At 44.2% G+C, this 22,369-nt stretch overlaps 1 long non-coding RNA gene across 2 annotated transcripts; it reads left to right on the top strand.

Moving 5' to 3' along the window:
* The first annotated feature begins 3,426 nt into the window (after positions 1–3,426).
* On the top strand, positions 3,427–5,930 carry LOC310827582. Of its 2 annotated transcripts, none has more exons than XR_014556438.1 (3): positions 3,427–3,507; positions 4,970–5,253; positions 5,516–5,930. It is a non-coding gene; the product is annotated as an uncharacterized lncRNA (long non-coding RNA). The 2 variants fall into 2 exon arrangements; XR_014556439.1 differs by having other exon boundaries at positions 3,452–3,507; positions 5,016–5,253.
* Positions 5,931–22,369: the final 16,439 nt, after the last annotated feature.

Genomic DNA, 22,369 nt, shown 5'->3' with positions numbered 1-22,369 from the left:
CAGAAGGTTCAATACACTCTTGCATACACACTAATAAAATAGATTCATTGAAGGGATGTTTTGGAAGTAAGTCACATGTTGATAAGGTAGCCTTGTCACGCAGATGAATGTGTTATTGGGGGCTTATGTAGTGTGCTGCTTTCATTTATAAAGATATAAACAGAGAACATACAACATCAAAATGGACTTGTTTCATAATCCCTCTTAGAACCCTTCTATGATGGGAGGAATGCTCAGACGAGGCGATGTCTTACTGTACATTAAAAGTGCTAGGTTGTATTCTCCATTTATTTCCCAAGTTTATGAAATATTTCAGATAACTCCATTCATGTTGCAGATTGAAGGCTGATTTCATGTAGTCACTGTTCACATTTCATATTCCCAGAATTCAAAAAGTATTAAAATTGGCTTCCGATTTTTCTTTCCCTTTTTTTGTTTCACTACCCAGTTCCAAGACTTCCCTGCTAGATTCTGCTGCCACCCCCTCCCTTGACTAATCTATTCCCCATAGATAACTGTACTACATTTTCTTGCCAACTTGGTTGGTTTTCTTTTCTTTTATTGGCATTTTGTCCCCCCCACCACCTATTGGGGAATCTCCTTAGCTTCTTCGCTGTTTCATCTTCTTTTTCTAAAGGTGAGGATAAAAAGCAACAAGGTTTCCCGTGTGCCCTGATAATGCGGGTATAAATAAATCCGAATTTATTCTCAATGTCATCAGAACAGTTATTGCAAGGTGAATAACCTGTGTGTCTGGAGTCCTGGTCTCATTAAAACACAGATTATTCTCCTCCCCCTTCCAAAAGGCAGGGAAAGGTTGGCAAGTGAGGGGGGAGGCGATTGATTGATGGATTGCATTTATATACCGCCTTTCTGCCAAACCTCCCAAGATAGTTTGCAATTTGAATACTGCAAAGGTATTTTTAGGCCTCCTTTAGGAGCTGATAGCACAAACTTCCTGGCCTGGGCTTTCTCACAACACCTTCCATTTTTGAAGACTGATCCGGACAAAGTTCTGGTTTGGCTTGAAATAGATCAGTGCTCCCCTCCATATAATTGCCCATCCCTAGTGACAGGCTGTGTATGGCTTGGAAGGTCATAAGTTGTGCAGGCCTCCCTGCTGTTGGAGATGATTTTGCATGGATTTAAACTAGTTGGCAAACTAGTTTGGCGGTACAAACATCCCTGTCTGATGGTTAAAGGTTAAGATGTTTGAGGCAGCATGTCTGAAGCAAGGGTCTTGTTGCCTATCATTGCAAAGAATTGAGGAATCTCAGAAGCTTGGGACAAAACTCTGGGGCCATTTAAAGTCATTATAGGGTCCTTAAAAAAACCACCAATAACAAGAATATTGACGTCAATAAATACTTGAGCTATGTGAACTAATCCTCAGGAGAGCAAAAATGTCATATGAATGGAGCTGATTAGAAAAGGGGGAAAATGTTAAGGACTAATTGTCTTGCCATGTCAAATAGCTGACCTTTGAAAGGGGCACCCAAAATATAATTGAGAAATATTTGATGGATGAAAGCTTGTTCTCTTTGGCTTTTGCTATTAATCAGATTTCTCGTACAAAAAGCAAGATTTACTTGCCTATGATGAAATGCAGCTTTGCTGATCACTATTTTCATCTTAAAATAGTCTCTGGTTTAGGTCAAACTGCGCTGGGCATTTTGACATTTCCACAATATTTAATTAACTAGAGTGGACAGAGTACTTAAAGAGAGGAGGCAAACCAAGGTAAGTGGTGTAAACAATTTCTATGGTAGTTTATTGTATTCTTTTAGTAGTCTCTGTGTGTTTATTAAAGGCTGATTGCTACAGATGAGTTTTCTGAGCAAGACCTGTTTGTTCTTCAATGACCTTTAGGCCATCAAAACGTTGAGGCCTTTTGCACAAGCTGTCTTTGCATGACAGTAAATCTAGCCCTGGCTTCATCCTTCTTCATACATTACAAGCTGTGGATTCATCTCGTTGTGAAGGTGTCTTGCGCATGTGATTCAGGCAGTGTAAAAGAATAAGAAAGGAAGAGTTCTTTTACATCACACCAATGTGTTAGCTTTTGCTATCTATTGACATTTTATTTTCCCACATGGTTATGAAAAGCATGAGTTCAAATTTCTCAGTCCCCATTGCCCATCTGCCCTTCATGCTGATGGACCTCTGACAGAAACCTTGCAACCGTGCCAAAATGCTGAGCTATTTAAAAGCTTGCTAGGTTAACAACAACCCTAACATTCCTTTTCTCTGTGCACATGGCATGTTGATTTGAGAAAAATGAAGCTTAAAAGCAGTCTATGGTGCCTGATTATGTACTGAGGCCTTGCAAAAGAGGGCCCTCAAGATGTTTTGGACTACAACTACCATCAACCTCTTCCAGCAGAGCTGGATTGGACCAGGGTTGGTGAAACCTGGCCTCAAACCCTTCTGCTGTCATGAAACTGGTTGACCTGCAGCCAGGTGCTGTCTGTTAGTACAGTGGTACCTTGGGTTACATACGCTTCAGGTTACAAACGCTTAAGGTTACAGACTCCACTAACCCAGAAATAGTACCTCGGGTTAAGAACAGTTTCAGGTTAAGCACGGACCTCCGGTATGAATTAAGTTCTTAACCCGAGGTACCACTGTATTAGTATTAGTGAGTGCTTTTTTCAGCTGGAGAGCGCAGTTCCGCCACCTTTCAGATGGGCACCATTACAGGCCAGTGCTTTCCCTACCTGCTCCTTGCCTTTACGTACTTATGAGAAGCCCAAAATGAACATTTCAAGTCAAAACGAAAGCTGGACAGCATGTACAAGTCTACACTTTCTTTAGATCTATGACTCCAACTAGCTCCTAGCTGCTCCTAGTCATGATTGGTCAAGCTATGGGATGGGGCCAATTCTTATTTCCTTTTCTTCATTCTGAAACAGCGTCAGCTTGGATTCTGAAGTCCTCCAGCACTTCAAGGTTTGTTTAGCAAGGTTGTAGCGCAGTATGGCGAATGTCACACTAACACCCCCCCATTATTTACCTGACAGGGTTGTTGTATAGAGCTATAAAATGAAGAGATAAAATGAAGACTACCCTAACTGGTCTATACTGTCTGCAGAATTTCTATGTATATGATGTTCCACATTTGTAACATGTGTCCCCCAACTCCTCTGCCAAGAAAAGCCAGGAGAAGTGTTGTTCAAAATCTGAGGGAGTAAGAAATGTAATAGACTGTGTTTGGGGAATCTGGAACACCTTGCCTGGGAAAAAGCACCCTAATAATATCCCTTTCTCTTAGGAATTGCAATGGAGAAAACACAAATAAGTGTGTTTGTGGCAGCTGCCATCAAAGAACTGAATCCCTTTCACACCTATTTGCATCTTTAAAATGCCCACCAACTGACATGTAGCTCCTAAGCTCATTCAAACTGTTACCTAGCAACCAAGAGACCTCAGTACTGAAGGCTGAAAAACTCATGTTTGGAGAGGCCGTGTGTAAGGGCCAGTGATTGCCATGTGTGAGGCTTGAGAGAAGTATCATAAGCCTGGCTTCTGTCTAAATCCGAGGCCCCTCTTCTTCCAGAAGTCTTATATAAATAGACAGGACAGGTTGAGTTAAATCAGTTTATCCAAATGTATACAATAGGTTCAGAGCATCTGATATTTATTTTATCACTTCAGCACTCTGATTATGGTGGTTACAGAATGAGAAGAGGCAGCAGGTCCTTATGGGTTGAGGGTCTGAGATGCTCATAGGCTGATGCTCACAGGAAAGAAAGTAATGGAGAGGAACTGTGGGACTTGACTGAGAGGGGGTGGCTGTGCTCAGAAGGAGTGAGGAGGAGCATTGGGCAGAAGCTTGGAGAAGGTTGTCCAGCGGAACATAAGAAGAACCCTACAGAACCACAAAACACAGCCTCTTGTTTCCCCTGATGGTCAATCACCTGTCCCTTGAAAGTCCATAAGCAGGACATGGGGGCAGTGGACTCATCCTGATCTCTGAGCCTGCAGATAGCTACCATTCATGGAGGATAAAACTATTAAGGACATTAAGTCATGATGGCTATATTTCCTCCATTATCAGAGGCAATATGCCTTTGAATGCCAGTTGCAGAGGAGAATGTTGCTGTACTCATGTCCTACCTTTGGGCTTCATATGGTCTGATCCAGCAAGTATAGCCATCTTATAGCCATCATGATCAGTAGCCTATGGCTATTTCCAGATGGGTGGCTCCTAGCAGCACTATTCAAATAGTGACCCTACAAGAAGAATTTCACTTGACTCCCCACACCATTGGGAGTATTCCACTTTTTCTATGTGTGTGTCCCACTATGTTCCATCCATACCAGTGGGTTTGACATTACTGGTGTAGGTAGAGCCATTTGAAGCTTACCACATATTCACTCTGAGAATATTACCTTGCGGTGGGCACCGTATTACAGCCATTTTTTGTTTAATATCACTCTTTTAAGCATCACAAAAACATCATTGCTTTTATTGTTGTTTTTCAATGAAGGTGAGATAGACCACTATAACACCATATGACTCTAATGTTATTTCATACAACAACAACCTTTATTGTCACTGCCATTTTAGCCACAATGGTTAATGATGTTTTGATTTTCTGGAAGCTGCCCAGAGTGCTTGGGGCAACCCAGTCAGGTGGATGGCATCTAAATAAATTGTAGTTGTTGTTTTTAATATACCGCTCTTCATCATAAGATCCCTTCCCACAGATACATTTAAAAGCTTGCAGAATATTTAATCAGCCAAAGGCCTGTTTGAAGAAGCATGTTATCTAGCCTGGCACCTAAAAATATAATAAATATTATTATGGGGGTAATCGTGGAGGACTTTAAAATTTTTCTTAAAAACAAAACACATTATAATGTTATTGATTTTTATCTTTTCTTAAAAGAAGACATTTATATATATTATTTTAGCACTGGTCTGAAGATGCAGAAAATATATCAAATGCCTGCCAAACTCTTACAGAAAGATGAAAGGGTGTGGCAATAGTGCTACTCTTCTGTTCTTCTAGGCTGGACTTTCTGTGACCTGAAGAAATGTGGAAGAAACACAGGGAAAGGACGCCCCGCAAAATAGTGAATGAAGCATTGCAATTCACAGTAAATTCCTAACTGGTTGTACTAACAGAAGCCAGGACAAGGATTTCCACTAATGCAATAGGACTTCCCTCCTACTTCCTCCAGTGCCGTCCTCAAATCTGTTCTGGAAGGTGGGGAAAACACCCAGAACAACACGCAGGAAGATGAGAGGTGAGATTGCTCCATAGGATACTGACAGATCCATCTTTTTAGTGCTATTTTGAATATAACCTCTAGCATGGAAGTAGCTATTGACAGCTGTGTCTTCCAAGGATATCTGTGTCTTCCAGACACAACAGCAGGGAGGAAAACCTCATGTACTGCGTAATCTCACTTCCTTTTTTGGTTTCTCCCAGTTCATGATGACACCCTACAAAGACACACATGCCAACATATCTCAGACATAATTATCCTTTATCTACTTACATTCCAGACAATTGCTCATCATCGGACCAATTCAGTGTTGGCTTTCCAGCAGAATGCACAAAGAAATAGCGTGGCTAACTTCAGCATGGAATTTTAGCAGGTTTAATAATCATTATTAATGTCATAACTTCTTTCTTAAATGAAGCTGGTGTTCTTTAGTTGTTGTAGTAGCAGTTGCCGAGACATTATTCAAAATGAAGCGAGTTAATGTACTTATGTAGCTGAAGTTGCAGAATGCTGATGAGTAATAGCACTGAGATGGGAGAGAAATTCCACTCTTATCATTGTTCCAAAATACACACTTGGTAGAACTTGCAGATCCTATGATTATACTCCCTTCTGCTAGTCTCTTTGTTTTATTCGTATTGGTTGATCTATGGATCCATGAAAAGCTGGTTTCTGAAGGGTCAGGAAACACCCCAGAACAAGATTTAACATGGTACCAAGGTGGCAGTTGAAAAGAAACAATGAATGCAAGTGCATTTTACTTGGATATAGGGCTTTGTGGGTCTCAGCCCTGGAATTGTTCTGTTTATTATGGAAAAGTTGTTTGTGGGCACTGGAGAACTAGAATAAAATTGAAACCTCTAATGTCCACAAGAAGTAGTGCTATGCAATGGAATTAAATGTGTTTTGAGTTGAACTTTACATAATTGTGATGCTTTCAAAGCAACAATAAAGGCTGTGCGTTTCATTCATAGACTCTTTACCAATTAGTCATAACACCAAACACATAAATGCACCAAAATAATATAACCAGTTCATAAATAATTTAAATGGTTTTTAACATGAAATTACATGAAATACTGGATTGTATTCAATGTTGCTAAGGTGAATGTTCTATAAACACAAGGATTTATCTTTGCGTGGACAGGGGGAGTCCCCCAAACCCTGGACGGCCCGCGTGTGGAATAACGACTCAAGACAATGTGCTATGGGATTAAAACTGGCCACAACTTTATTATGTTTCAGATGTGGGTAAATCCTGGCTCAGGCATTGGGTGTTTATCCTTCCCAGTCCCCCACCGGGGATCTGGGGAACATCAGGGTTATCCAGAGTGTGTCTGGGGGATGGGCTGGCTCTGGAGAACATATGTTCAAGCAGAGACAGCCCGCCCCCGTTACGCAGCCATTGCAGTGGAGAGCAATGACAACCTCTAGGTGTATGGCCAAAGCCTCGCCTCAAAACAACCTCTTTAACGGGGAACCCTGGTATTGCTGCTGCTAAGAGAAAGGGGGGTATGGGTCACCGCTACACGCCCACCCCCATTTAGGGAAGACAGACTAAAGGATTCTGCCCAAGGCCTGATACCGTCAAAGTTGTGACGTTTTGCTACGGGAAAGGCAAACCTGCTAATGCAGGAGAATTCCTTTCCGGCCCTTCAGCAGTGACCTTGATGTAGCAGCACCCACATACCTGTGAAGAAAAGGTTAACCTGCAAAATAAGACTTAACTGAGGGTGGGTAGGGTGGGAGAAGCTCTGGAGCCAACTGATTATTCCCAGGTAAGATCCTCCCCCCATTGTGTGGGCAGGGTGGTCCCTCCCCCTACCTGGCCTGATCACCTTGGCAATGCCTCCCCAGGAGGGATTGAGCAACTGGCTGAGGTAGGCGGAGACCTCCAGGTATCTCATCTGGGGAAGGTGAAGCCAAGCCTGTGCTAATGGTGCCGCATAGGGTCCCGGGGACTGCACGCGACCACACAAAGGGCACCCCCCCATTTAATGTGGGGAGTGGTCATTCTGCAATAGAATATTTCCCCCTTATCTCCTTCCCCCACCATCTGAATCTGTCCAGGGTTTCCCCCCAACTCTCCAGAACAGATCTGGAGATGGCATGGGGAGCAAATGGGAGAGGAAAGGGGGAAATCCCACTCCATTAATGCTAATCCTTGTGTCAGCACAAATATTTTGTTAAATACTGCCCATCAGCAACCAATCAATTAACAAATTAAGCTTGTTCCACAAAAAGGTCACAACATATTTAAAGACTTAAGCATACATTAAAATTTAACATTTAATATAAACACAGTTCCTTTGTTACTTTCATGACCCATGCTTAGGGGGCCATTATAATACCAAGAAGCTGCCCCGCTTGGACTACTGCAATGCGCTCTACGTGGGGCTACCTTTGAAGGTGACCTGGAAACTACAACTAATCCAGAATGCGGCAGCTAGACTGGTGACTGGGGGCGGCTGCCGAGACCACATAACACTGGTCTTGAAAGACCTACATTGGCTCCCAGTACGTTTCCGAGCACAATTCAAAGTGTTGGTGTTGACCTTTAAAGCCCTAAATGGCCTTGGCCCAGTATACCTGAAGGAGCATCTCCATCCCCATCGTTCTGCCTGGACGCTGAGGTCCAATGCCGAGGGCCTTTTGGCGGTTCCCTCACTATGAGAAGCAAAGCTACAAGGAACCAGGTAGAGGGCCTTCTCAGTAGTGGTGTCTGCCCTGTGGAACGCCCTCCCATCAGATGTCAAGGAAATAAACAACTACCTGACATTTAGAAGACATCTGAAGGCAGCCCTGTTCAGGGAAGTTTTTAATGTGTGACATTTTAATGTATTTTTAATCTTTGTTGGAAGCCGCCCAGAGTGGCTGGGGAAACCCAGCCAGATGGGCATGGTACAAATAATAAATTGTTGTTGTTGTTATATTCCAGCAATCAGGCTTTATCTGGCTGCAACTCACCAGAACTCAGTTCTGGCACCTCTCTGGTGGGCACCATTGCCATAATAAGAGAAGGGAGGTGTTCACCTCTTTTTCTAGAAAAACAGCACTGCTGGCAATCGAATCCTTGCTGGATCCAAGACTTAGCATAGAGACTCTCTCTCTCTCTCTCTCTCTCTCTCTCTCTCTCTCTCTCTCTCTCTCACACACACACACACACACATACACACACACCACTGCAACTCATAACACTATAGACTATTGCTGCTTAGAATCACAGCATTGGAGGGGATCCCGGGGCTCATCTAGTCCAACCCTCTACGATTCAGGAATCCTAGCTAAAGCATCCATGACAGATGGCCATCCAACCTCTGCTGAAGAACCTCTACTAAAAACCATACTTCTGTGTTTTTAAAACAGAACATAGACCCTGCTGGTCCTAGAGAAAAAACAGTGGGGAGAATCCTATAGGAAGTGGGTGTTTGGTACTAGTACCGTACTAGTGATGATTGTGGCACATAAACTGTAGTGATATTGGCAGCCTGTGAAATAACCAATGGCGCCAAGGGAACCTCGAGTGTAGCAACAAGCGTCCTTGATCTGTGCCTCAGGCCTCACATTCAGCTCAGTGTTAGGCACACTTAAGCCCATTGATTTCAATGGGCTTAAAGCATGCTTAACTCTGGGTTGGGTTCTGGTCCAACTGTATAGCAACCTATTTGCTTTTCTTCCTCCTCCATTTTTTCACTGCCTCTTTAAAGAAATGTGTCTAAAAATATCATGCAAGATAAAAAGAAACCAGTCAGCTACTGTAAACAGCCAGTAGTTCAAAAGGTTCCCAATACAGTGGTACCTCGGTTTACAGACGCTTCAGGTTACAGACGCTTCAGGTTACAGACTCTGCTAACCCAGAAATAGTACCTCTGGTTAAGAACTTTGCTTCAGAATGAGAACAGAAATTGTGCGGCGGCAGTGGGAGGCCCCATTAGCTAAAGTGGTACCTCAGCTTAAGAATAGTTTCAGGTTAAGAATGGACCTCCAGAACGAATTAAGTTCTTAACACGAGGTACTACTGTACTACACTTTCCCTCAGTACAGACACTCTCCTCTGCCTCAGCATCCTTGTTTAGCACACTGTTGGTCCTAAATAAAATGAATGTTGACCCAAAGCAGCAAATCACCTTCCTCAATAAGTACAGAAGCATGCAGACACTTACTTGTAATGGACAACATTGAATGCTTCCTTGGGCCACATTCAGAGCTCCTATATCTTCACTTAATTCTTAGTTGCCAACCCAAATCCCACTTCTTCCTCTTTACTGCCTAGAAACAACCTTTTCAAGAAATGGGAAAGGAGGGCACAAGAGAGAGAGAGGTGCACACATAAGGGACAAGTGTGCCATGATCAGTGCTGGCCCTATCATTAGTCAAAGTGGGGCAGATGACTCAGGTTTGAGGGAGCTAAGGGGTAGGGTAGGGGTGGGAGCAGCAGGGAGCTGGAAGAGGACAGAACAATGTGTTCACTGTGGCCTGCTCCATGTCCCCTAAGCTAGCCTGCTTTTCCTGAGGTGCCATGGAGGAAACTGCGGCATCACCAGTGCTGAAGTTAATATTAAACTTTGAGTCTGTGGGTGAGGGTGTCGTCTTGAAAATTTTTGGGGTAAGGGATATTTTAATGTGACTGTAATCAGGTGATTTTGCTTCATTTATTTGTTCGACAATATTCCTTTGCACTTCATCACCACAAACCTCTGTACACTCTGCGGTAGTACACTTTCCTTATTTGTCTGTAACACATACAGACTGAAATGCTTGAATTGTGTCGTTGCAGCTATCTGTAACAGACATGGGTGGCGCTGTGGGTTAAACCACAGAGCCTAGGACTTGCCGATCAGAAGGTTGGCGGTTCAAATCCCCACGACGGGGTGAGCTCCCATTGCTCGGTCCCTGCTCCTGTCAACCTAGCAGTTCGAAAGCACGTCAAAGTGCAAGTGGATAAATAGGTATCGCTCTGGCAGGAAGGTAAACAGCGTTTCTGTGCGCTGCTCCGGTTCGCCAGAAGCGGCTTAGTCATGCTGGCCACATGACCCGGAAGCTGTACGCTGGCTCCCTGTGCCAATGAAGCGAGATGAGCGCAACAACCCCAGAGTCGGCCACGACTGGACCCAATGGTCAGGGGTCCTTTAGCTATCTGTAAGTTTTTCTTAAAAAAATTGTGCACCCTGTTTGCCACAGCTTCTTCGGGAAGAAGAGTGGGATATAAATTAATAACAATAGCAATAATATATATAAAAATAACGAAGCACTCACTCTACAACTTGTACACACAAAAACTGAGCTAAGTAGGTAAAAGTTGAATGATTCAATATTCATTAGGAATGTTGCAGCTTACTCTATGTATGCTTTCCTTTAGATGTGCAGGAAGACAAAGTGGCTAAAACATGTTAATGTGCTGGATGTAATGACTATAACAAGTGGTTTATGGGCTTTTAAACTACATCATTTTTTGTGTGTTTTGTTTTCAGCTGCCTGGTCATTAGACTGCAGAGATAACCCTTAAGTGGTTTGAGCTGATGATGAAGACAATTAATCCAATATTTATCTTTGGCATAAAGCACTGGAGACAAATAGTGACTTTGGCTCAAAGCTCACACATCCCTCCAATTTTTTAAGAAGGTTAAGCCCAAAGACTTCAAGTAAAAGCCCTATAAAAATATCTTTCCATTTGTACGGTATTTGCTGATTTATGATGAAATCCAGTCTGTAGTCTTAGCAGATTTAACACAGCTGTGTGATCCTGGAAAATGTCATATCCTGAGTATTCTTAATTTTTTTGCTCATTGGATTTTTATGAAAACGTATGCCCTACTATGGTACGCAAGGAAGCTTGTTCTACCCTATTAATCTCTCTCTCTCTCCGTCCCTCTTCTCCCCACCCCTCAATTACTTGAATGTTGTAAGAGTCTGTCATCAATGAAATGGACCAGTCTGGTTGATGGCAAATCCTAGAGGAAACTGTTCAGCATAACATGCAAAACTAAAGCATTTTAAAAGGAAAGGAAAGGACATTAAGTTTGCTTTCTTTTTAAGATGGTTGTCGCTAGTTTTTAATTTATCCCACAGCCTAAATTCCAGGGAAGCCAAGACCACAAACACTTGGCATATCAATAAAGTTCTACAAGAATGGCCCACACATGGAAATTTTAAAAGAAAATGTTTTTCCTCACAATGAGCAGAGACGGAATATAATTGGTACTGGAGGTATCTGCTGTTATAATTCCAAACTGAGCGTGCAATCTAAATGAATGAGTTCCATCATTAATGGTGTTTTCCAGAGTGGTTTCTTTTGATTAGGTGTGAATAACACACTTGACAATTGCTCATCTTGGCTAAACAGAGGATGAGCCAAAGTGAAATGTTAAATGTCTGTGCCATCCATGAACTTTAATTAGAGTCAGTATGGCATCGTGGTTAGAGTGTTGGATTAGGACATGGGAGACCAGGGTTCAAATCCCCACAAAGCCATGAAGTCCACTGGGTGATCTAAGGCCAGCAATCATCTCTCAGCTTAATTTACCTCACAGGGTTACTGTGAGGATCAAATGAGAAGGTGTGAACTATGCACACCTTCAGCTCCATGGTGGAAAGGTGGGGTGGTAAGGCAAGCAAGCGACCATTCATAGAGTCATAGAACTGTAGAGTTGGAAGGGATACCAAGAGTCATGCAGAAATCTCAACTAAAGCATCCATGACAGATGGCCATCCAACCTCTGCTTAAAAAATTGCAATGAAGGAGAGTCCACAACCTCCTGAGGGGGGAAGAAGAAGAAGAAGAAGAAGAAGAAGAAGAAGAAGAAGAAGAAGAAGAAGAGTTTGGATTTGATATCCCGCTTTATCACTACCCGAAGGTCTCAAAGCGGCTAACATTCTCTTTTCCCTTCCTCCCCCACAACAAACACTCTGTGAGGTGAGTGAGGCTGGGAGACTTCAGAAAAGTGTGACTAGCCCAAGGTCACCCAGCAGCTGCATGTGGTGGAGCAGAGACGCGAACCCGGTTCCCCAGATTATGAGTCTATCGCTCCTAACCACTACACCACACTGGCTCTCTGGGACTCTGTCCTGCTGCCAAACAGCTTTTTCTGATGTTTAATCAGAATCTCCTTGCTTGTAATGTGAAGCTACTGGTTCAGTTCTACCCCCCCGAACAGGAGAAATCAAGCTTGCTCCATCTTCCATGTGACAACCCTTAAGATAATTGAAGATGGCTATCATATCTCCCCTCTGTTTTTTTCTTTTCCAGGCTAAACATACCTAGCTCCTTCAACCATTCCTCATAAAGCTTGGTTTCCAGACCCAGTTCCCTTCTATACACATGTTCCAGCTTGTCAATATCCTACTTAAATAGTGGCACGCAGAACTGGACACAATATTCCAGGTGTGGTCTGACCCAGGCAGAATACAATGGTTCTATTTTCTCCTTTAATCTGGACACTATACTTCTATTGATGCAGCCTAGAATAGCATTGGCTTTTTGATGCTGGATCACATTGTTGACTTATGTTAAACTTGTGGTCCACCAAGACCTCTAGATCTTTTTCACATGGACTGCTAGTAAGCCAGTTGTCCCCATCTGCAGCTGGTTCTTCCTGCCTAAATGCAGAACCTGGCATTTGTTCCTATTGAAATTCATTTTCTTAGTTTGGGCCCAGTTAAGGTCATTTTGAATCACAATTCTGTATTCTGCAGCATTAGCTACCCCTTCCAGTTTGGTGTCATCTGCAGATTTGATGAGCATCCCCTCAGTTCCTCCATCCAAGTTGTTTATAAAGATTTTGAAAAACAATAGGCTCAGTTTCAGACATCTGCTAGCCAATCAGGGAAATGAGGCAGAATCAGGAAGTAGCAAAAGTACAAAACCATCTCTTTGGTAAGATGATTGTAATGTAAATCCATGTGAGTGTCCTCAGCCTTAGAGGCTGAATTCAGCCTTCCAGGTTTCTCTGTTCAGGAGCCTCCCCAGGCCACATCTCACACTGGCGCTGCTCCTTACTGACCCAGATTGCTTTTGACTGCATAGAATGCATCCATTACAAAGAATGTGTCTTAAGAATCCCTCTTGCTTGCTTGGGTGCATGTGGAAACTTCTGACTTCTGTATGGCTGCTGCTCTGCCCACTTTTGTCTCTGGCCAAATCCACCACTGGCCTGCAACCTCTGGAAGTTTGCCCATGCAGGACAAAGAAGGCCCTCAACCAATAATAAAATGGTTAAGTGGCTGCCCGAGGAGCAAGATATGGTGAGCAGAGGCCGTTTTAGGGGGCGCTGCAGGGGACACCACCATTATTATTTAGAATGGGGTATGAGAGGCAGGGGGCGCCAAATTTCTCACTGGGCACCCCTGAAATTTGAGACCCTCAAAGTCTTCCACTGTACTGAGAAATAGCATTGGGCAAACTGTCAAGATTTGTCAATCATCACCAGGCCAAGTAATCCATTGTGGAAGCTGAAGATGGACCTACAACGATACACATGGAAGCATAGAACTACTTACTGATATTTTTTGTGGTAGGTAGGGAATGGTCAAATAATTGGAAAGATTGGGGATGCACTTACATGAATGCTAAAACAAAATACATAGGAAAACTTCTTATTGTTCCCTAGCAAGAGCCATTTCCCTCCCCTAATAATAATAATAATAATAATAATAATAATAATAATAATAATAATAATTTATTATTTATACCCCGCCCATCTGGCTGGGCCTCCCCAGCCACTCTGGGCGGCTTCCATAAAAACCAAAAATACAGTAAAATATCACACGTTAAAGACTTCCCTGAACAGGGCTGCCTTAAGATGTCTTCTGAATGTCAGGTAGTTGTTTATCGCTTTGACATCTGCTGGAAGGGCGTTCCACAGGGTGGGCGCCACTACCGAGAAGGCCCTCTGCCTGGTTCCCTGTAGCTTTGCTTCTCGCAATGAGGGAACCGCCAGAAGGCCCTCGGCGCTGGACCTCAGCGTCCGGGCAGAATGATGGGGGTGGAGACGCTCCTTCAGGTATACTGGACCGAGGCTGTTTAGGGCTTTAAAGGTCAGCACCAACACTTTGAATTGTGCTCGGAAACATACTGGGAGCCAATGTAGGTCTTTCAAGACCGGTGTTATATGGTCTCGGCGGCCGCCCCCAGTCACCAGTCTAGCTGCCGCATTCTGGATTAGTTGTAGTTTCTGAGTCACCTTCAAAGGTAGCCCCACGTAGAGTGCATTGCAGTAGTCCAAGCGGGAGATAACCAGAGCATGCACCACTCTGGCGAGACAGTCCGCAGGCAGATAGGGTCTCAGCCTACGTACCAGATGGAGCTGGTAAACAGCTGCCCTGGACACAGATTTGACCTGTGCCTCCATGGACAGCTGTGAGTCCAAAATGACTCCCAGGCTGCGCACCTGGTCCTTCAGGGGCACAGTTACCCCATTCAGGACCAGAGAATCCTCCACACCTGTCCGCCTCCTGTCCCCCAGAAACAGTACTTCTGTCTTGTCAGGATTCAACCTCAATCTGTTAGCCGCCATCCATCCTCCAACCGCCTCCAGACACTCACACAGGACCTTCACTGCCCTCACTGGTTCTGATTTAAAAGAGAGGTAGAGCTGGGTATCATCTGCATACTGATGAACACCCAGCCCAAACCTCCTGATGATCTCTCCCAGCGGCTGCATGTAAATGTTGAAAAGCATGGGGGAGAGGACAGAACCCTGAGGCACCCCACAAGTGAGAGCCCAGGGGTCTGAACACTCATCCCCCACCACCACTTTCTGAACACGGCCCAGGAGGAAGGAGCAGAACCACTGTAGGACAGTGCCCCCAGCTCCCAGCCCCTCAAGACGGTCCAGAAGGATGTTATGGTTGATGGTATCAAACGCCGCTGAGAGATCCAGCAGAACTAGGAAACAGCTCTCACCTTTGTCCCTAGCCCGCCGGAGATCATCAACCAGTGCGACCAAGGCAGTTTCAGTCCCATGATGAGGCCTGAATCCTGACTGGAAGGGATCCAAATGGTCCGCTTCTTCCAGGCGTGCCTGGAGTTGTTCGGCAACCGCTCGCTCTATCACCTTGCCCAAGAATGGAAGATTTGAGACTGGGCGATAGTTGGCCATTGTGGCTGCATCTAAAGATGGTTTTTTAAGAAGCGGTTAATAACCACCTCTTTCAGTGGGTCTGGGAAGGCTCCCTCACGGAGGGAAGCATTCACCACCCCACGAAGCCCATCGACCAGTCCTTCCCGGCTAGCTTTTATAAGCCAGGATGGGCAAGGATCCAGGAGACAGGTGGTTGGTTTCACTTGTCCAAGCAGTCTGTCCACATCCTCGGAGGTAACAGATTGGAATTGATCCCACTCAACTTGACTAGAAAGAACTCTAGCACTCTCCCGCCCCGGCCCTGCTCCCACGGTGGAGTCTACTTCTTCCCGAATCTGAGTGATTTTATCTGCAAAAAACTTTGCAAAATCATTGCAGGAGAATATGTGGCCCGTACTGGGCCCCGATGTTACAGGTGGTTCCGCTAAATTGTGAACCACCTGAAAAAGTCTCCTGCTGCTGTTTTTTGCAGATGCAATAGAGGCGGTGAAGAAATTCTTCGCCGTCGCTATCGCCACTTGGTAGGCTCGACGTTGAGTTCTAACCTGTGTCTGGTCAGATTCGGAATCAGTTATCCGCCACCGGCGCTCTAGCTGTCTCAACGATTGTTTCATTGCCCTCAGATCCATGGAAAACCACGGGGCTCTCCGGGCTCCATGGAATCGGAGAGGGCGCTTCGGAGCCAAACAGTCAATAGCCCTGGTTAACTCTGCATTCCAGCGGGCCACCAGGGAATCAGCTGAAAGGCCATCAACATGGGATAAAGCATCCCCTACCACTCTCTGGAAACCATTTGGATCCATTAAGTGGTGGGGGCGGACCATCCGAATTGGTCCCACCTCCCTGCAGGGGGGATGGGTCGCAGAGAAGTCCAGTTGCACCAGGAAGTGATCTGACCATGGCACTTCTTTTGTTTCACTTTTACTTAGTGTCAGATCACCAACATCCATAGAGGTAAACACCAGGTCCAAGGCATGTCCGCGGCTATGGGTTGGGCCAAACTTATTCAGGGACAGCCCCATGGAGGCCATGCTTTCCACGAAGTCCCGAGCTGCCCCTTGTAAGGTCGTGTCGGCATGGATGTTAAAATCCCCTAGGACGACCAAGCTAGGTGTCTCCAGGAGAACATCCACCACGACCTGAAGCAGCTCGGGCAGGGAATCCTTGGTGCAGCGGGGAGGTCGGTACACCAAAAGGAATCCTGTACTGCCCCTATTGCCCAACTTCCAGAACATGCACTCAGAAAACTGGGTCTTCCCAATAGGACGCCTGGTGCAAATAGTTCACATTTGTCTCCATCTTTTAAAAATACTACTACTACTACTACTGCTGCTGCTGCTGCTGCTGCTGCTACTGCTACTATGTTCTGTGCAATTGTAGCCAGGCTTTCCTCTTTTCCTCTTGTGTCCCCCAACATTGTATTTTTTGACTAGTTCCCTTCAATCTTGTTTGATTATATGGACTAGAATCTCATCAGACTTTTGTGTGCTTCCATTTAAAAATCCATTGGGTGACCAGTTGCTCCAGAAATTCAAAGGATGTTACATTTCCTTTTAAGAAAATACAAGAAAGTGTAGTAAGCTTTATATCATGTAAAGACAGCATGGTGCTGGAATGATTCATACCTGTTCTGTATAAACTGTGTTACTTAAGTTTAAATATTTTGATTTACACTATATTTAGAACTGGCAAGCTGCCAGTCAAGCTAATTCCTGTTGCCATTCTAAAAAGGGCACAATAAAGGTCAGGTAATTCACTTGATCCAAGAAAACAAGTGTAACTGCAAAATTCCAAGAGTTGTGCTTTAAAAAATAATAATAACTCAATGCATGTCAATTTATGAAGCTTGATGAAAATCTGCAAAAGATAGTTTATCAAAATGGAGTTTGGTGCCAAAATCTGTAACTCTGCTGAGTACTTTTACTTAGGCCAGTTTAGGCTACCATGGGGCAACAATCTGATCCTAATCAATCTGAATTTGATCCACAGATCTGTGTGAGCAGTAGTACTCAGGTAATATGAATCTTTTCTTCCTCATGAACAGATTGTCATTGGTAAACAGGAAAATGCACTGAGCAAAACTCAGAGTTAAGTGCACTCAAATGTCTCGTTGAAATTGTATTGATTGCAACAAAAGTCCTAACCAACTGCAATTCTAGTGTTAATTGGTAGCATATGACTCTGAGCTGAATTTTACTAAATCAGTTTCTAAATTGCGTAATGTGTTTATCTGCATATCTAGCGTGCTTGCAAAATCACATGCCGGCAAACTGAGGTTGTGCAAATAAGTTGATTTGGAGGTCTTGCTCCCCTCCCCCCCACAAAGACTGGGCTACTTTTTGCTATAAAGAAAGTGATAGCAATATGCACTTGAAAGCACTTGCTTGGTGCGTGATGAAGCAGCATATACTCTCCCTGCAAACGAAGACTGATTTATTGTCAATAAAAAGGTTCCCTGGAAGTGACCACAGTTCTAGAAGGGAGAAAGTGGAGAATAGTTGATGCAGCCCCGATTATTTAAAATTGCACCTTGGCTAAAGATGTAAGAAAGTGTCATGGGTCCTGTGAAGGTGGTGGTCAGATCCTGAGAGTTAGATTTGGAGGACTCTAGAGAGGGTCCCACCCCTTCATGGATCACTGCCTTGCCGTGGCGAAGGGGCTTGAAGAACTCAGAGAAGCTATGAACTATGCCGAGCAGGGCACCCAAGATGAACAGGTCATAGTGGAGAGTTTTGACCAAATGTGATCCACCTGGAGGAGGAACCGGCAAGCCACTCCAGTATCCCTGCCAAGAAAACTCCATGGACAAAGACAACAGGCATATAAAAGATATGACGCTGGAAGATGAGCCCCTCAGGTCGGAAGGCGTCCAACATGCTACTGGGGAAGAGCGGAGGGCAAGTACAAGTAGATCCAGAGCTGATGAAGCGGCTGGGCCAAAGCCGAAAGGACGCTCAGTTGTGGATATGCCTGGAAGCGAAAGGAAAGTCCAATGCTGTAAAGAAAAATATTGCATAGGAACCTGGAATGTAAGAACCATGAACCTGGGTAAGTTGGAGGTGGTCAAAAATGAGATGGCAAGAATAAATATTGACATCCTGGGCATCAGTGAACTAAAATGGACGGGAATGGGTGAATTCAGTTCAGATGACCATCATATCTACTACTGTGGGCAAGAAACCCGTAAAAGAAATGGAGTGGCCCTCATAGTCAACAAAAGAGTGGCGAAAGCTGTACTGGGATGCAATCTCAAAAATGATAGAATGATCTCGATACGAATCCAAGGCAGACCTTTTAACATCACAGTAATCCAAGTTTATGCACCAACTACTTGTGCTGAAGAAACTGAAATTGACCAATTCTATGAAGACTTACAAGACCTTATAGAAGTGACACCACAGAAGGATGTTCTTCTCATTATAGGGGATTGGAATGCTAAAGTAGGGAGTCAAGAGATAAAAGGAACAACTGGCAAGTTTGGCCTTGGAGATCAAAACGAAGCAGGGCAAAGGCTAATAGAGTTCTGTCAAGAGAACAAGCTGGTCATCACAAACACGCTTTTCCAACAACACAAGAGACGACTCTACACATGGACATCACCAGATGGGCAGCATCGAAATCAGATTGATTATATTCTCTGCAGCCAAAGATGGAGAAGCTCTATACAGTCAGCAAAAACAAGACCTGGAGCTGACTGTGGCTCAGATCATCAGCTTCTTATAGCAAAATTCAAGCTTAAACTGAAGAAAGTAGGAAAAACCACTGGGCCGGTAAGATACAATCTAAGTCAAATCCCTTATGAATACACAGTGGAAGTGAGGAACAGGTTTAAGGATTTAGATTTGGTGGACAGAATGCCTGAAGAACTATGGATGGAGGCTCGTAACATTATACAGGAGGCAGCAATGAAAACCATCCCAACGAAAAGGAAATGCAAGAAAGCAAAGTGGCTGTCCAATGAGGCCTTACAAATAGCGGGGGAGAGAAGGCAAGCAAAATGCGAGGGAGATGGTGAAAGATACAGGAAATTGAATGCAGATTTCCAAAGAATAGCAAGGAGAGACAAGAAGACCTTCTTAAACGAGCAATGCAAAGAAATAGAGGAAAGCAATAGAATGGGAAGAACCAGAGATCTGTTCAAGAAAATTGGAGATATGAAAGGAACATTTCATACAAAGATTTCCATAATAAAAGACAAAAGTGGAAAGGACCTAACAGAAGCAGAAGACATCAAGAAGAGGTGGCAAGAATACACAGAGGAATTATACCAGAAAGAAATGGATGTCTCGTATACCCCAGGTAGTGTGGTTGCTGACCTTGAGCCAGACATCCTGGAAAGTGAAGTCAAATGGGCCTTAGAAAGCACTGCAAATAACAAGGCCAGTGGAAGTGATGGTATTCCAGCTGAACTATTTAAAATTTTAAAAGATGATGCTGTTAAGGTGCTACACTCAATATGCCAGCAAGTTTGGAAAACTCAGCAGTGGCCAGAAGATTGGAGAAGATCAGTCTACATCCCAATCCCAAAGAAGGGCAGTGCCAAAGAATGCTCCAACTACCGCACAATTGCACTCATTTCACACGCTAGCAAGGTTATGCTTAAAATTCTACAGGGAAGGCTCAAGCAGTATATGGACCGAGAACTCCCAGAAGTGCAAGCTGGATTTAGAAGAGGCAGAGGAACCAGAGACCAAATTGCAAACATGCGCTGGATTATGGAGAAAGCTAGAGAGTTCCAGAAAGATATCTACTTCTGCTTCATTGACTATGCAAAAGCCTTTGACTGTGTCGACCACGACAAACTATGGCAAGTTCTTAAAGAAATGGGAGTGCCAGATCACCTCATCTGTCTCCTGAGAAATCTCTATGTGGGACAAGAAGCTACAGTTAGAACTGGATATGGAACAACTGATTGGTTCAAAATTGGGAAAGGAGTACGACAAGGCTGTATTTTGTCTCCCTGCTTATTTAACTTATATGCAGAATTCATCATGCGAAAGGCTGGGCTGGATGAATCCCTAGCCGGAATTAAGATTGCCGGAAGAAATATCAACAACCTCAGATATGCAGATGACACAACCTTGATGGCAGAAAGTGAGGAGGAATTAAATAACCTTTTAATGAGGGTGAAAGAGGAGAGCGCAAAATATGGTCTGAAGCTCAACATCAAAAAAACGAAGATCATGGCCACTGGTCCCATCACCTCCTGGCAAATAGAAGGGGAAGAAATGGAGGTAGTGAGAGATTTTACTTTCTTGGGCTCAATGATCACTGCAGATGGTGACAGCAGCCACGAAATTAAAAGACGCCTGCTTCTTGGGAGAAGGGCAATGACAGGCCTAGACAGCATCTTGAGAAGTAGAGACATCACCTTGCCAACAAAGGTTCGTATAGTTAAAGCTATGGTTTTCCCAGTAGTGATGTATGGAAGTGAGAGCTGGACCATAAAGAAGGCTGATCGCCGAAGAATTGATGCTTTTGAATTATGGTGCTGGAGGAGACTCTTGAGAGTCCCATGGACTGCAAGAAGATCAAACCTCTCCATACTGAAGGAAATCAACCCTGAGTGCTCACTGGAAGGACAGATTGTGAAGCTGAGGCTCCAGTACTTTGGCCACCTCATGAGAAGAGAAGACTCCCTGGAGAAGACCCTGATGTTGGGAAAGATGGAGGGCACAAGGAGAAGGGGACGGCAGAGGACGAGATGGTTGGATAGTGTTTTCGAGGTTACCAGCATGAGTTTGACCAAACTGCGGGAGGCAGTGGAGGACAGAGGTGCCTGGCGTTCTCTGGTCCATGGGGTCACGAAGAGTCGGACACGACTAAACGACTAAACAGCAACAGCACAGAGAGGGTCCCAACATGGAGGTGGTTAGCAGATGCCAAACCCCAAGGGATGTCTGATCCCGGGGGAAGGTCCCAGCAGGATAGGCTTAGGCAAACTCTCAGACGTGTCAGAGAAGAGTGGAGGAACACACAAGGTCAAGACTTGCCTGGCTTCATTCCTTTCACCATAAACTGTGGCTTATTGTGAAGTCTGAACTCCATATAGTGGGTCTGTTAGCAATTATTATATTTTAGATACCCACCCTGTATGAGCAAACTGAATACAGTTGTACCTTGGATCCCAAAAGCCCTGGAACTTGGACGTTTTGGCTCCTGAACACTGCAAACCCGGAAATGATTGTTTCAGTTTGCAAACGTTCTTTTGGTACCTGAACATCTGACAGGACTTCCATGGCTGCTGATTGGCTGCAAGAGCTTCCTGCAGCCAATCAGAAGCCATGATTTGGTTTTCAAATGTTTTGGAAGTCGAATGGATTTCCGGAACGGATTCCATTCGACTTCCAAGGTCCGACTGTACTGGTTCACCAGCCAGCTCCTTTAACGGAAAAATGACTAAAAGTTGTGTATTTCATCCTTCAACTTCTAAAAACCCATTTCCCCCCAGAAGGTCTGATAACTACTAAAGAGACTGAAGTTTTGGAGGTGTGATTCTGATATTATGGGGTGCTAGGCAATAGGGACCCTCAACTACTACTCCCCACCCCCCACCCCCACCCCTGTCAAACTGAACTACACTGAAAACTTGCAGAACTTGTTTTTCAGAGCTCACCTCAGGAGAGTAAAAGGTATGTTTGAATTCAGTGTGGTGAGGATACTTTCAGCATACTTCCACTGTTCTTGAAATGTTATGTCTGACTTCACCGCAGAAGTAAACATTGGGACCTTGCTAGCAATTTGCCTTATTGACTCCTGAATAAACCAGAAATAGCCTCTATGTGAGCATTTCATCTAATGAAATTTAGGGTTGCAATCATGAAATTAGACACTAATGTGAGTCAGGAGAAAAGAGGTGTTTAATGGACTTTTCAACATGTAACAAAAATAATAGGGAAGATACATGAGAATACAACAAAAGCATAAATCATACCTATATCTGTGCCAGTTGTTTGTTTGTTTGTCAGTTTATTCAAAACTTTCCCAGGCTATCACCTCACACAGTGACTTTCCTGAAGTTTGACGTCTGCCAAAATGTGTTCTTCCTTAAGACT

The sequence above is a fragment of the Podarcis gaigeae genome (assembly GCF_964106915.1).
Source record: "Podarcis gaigeae genome assembly, chromosome: 11".
In the NCBI taxonomy this organism is placed as follows: Eukaryota; Metazoa; Chordata; class Lepidosauria; order Squamata; family Lacertidae; genus Podarcis; species Podarcis gaigeae.
Note: the sequence above shows the minus strand (reverse complement) of the source record. Positions and strands in the feature narration are given on the sequence as shown.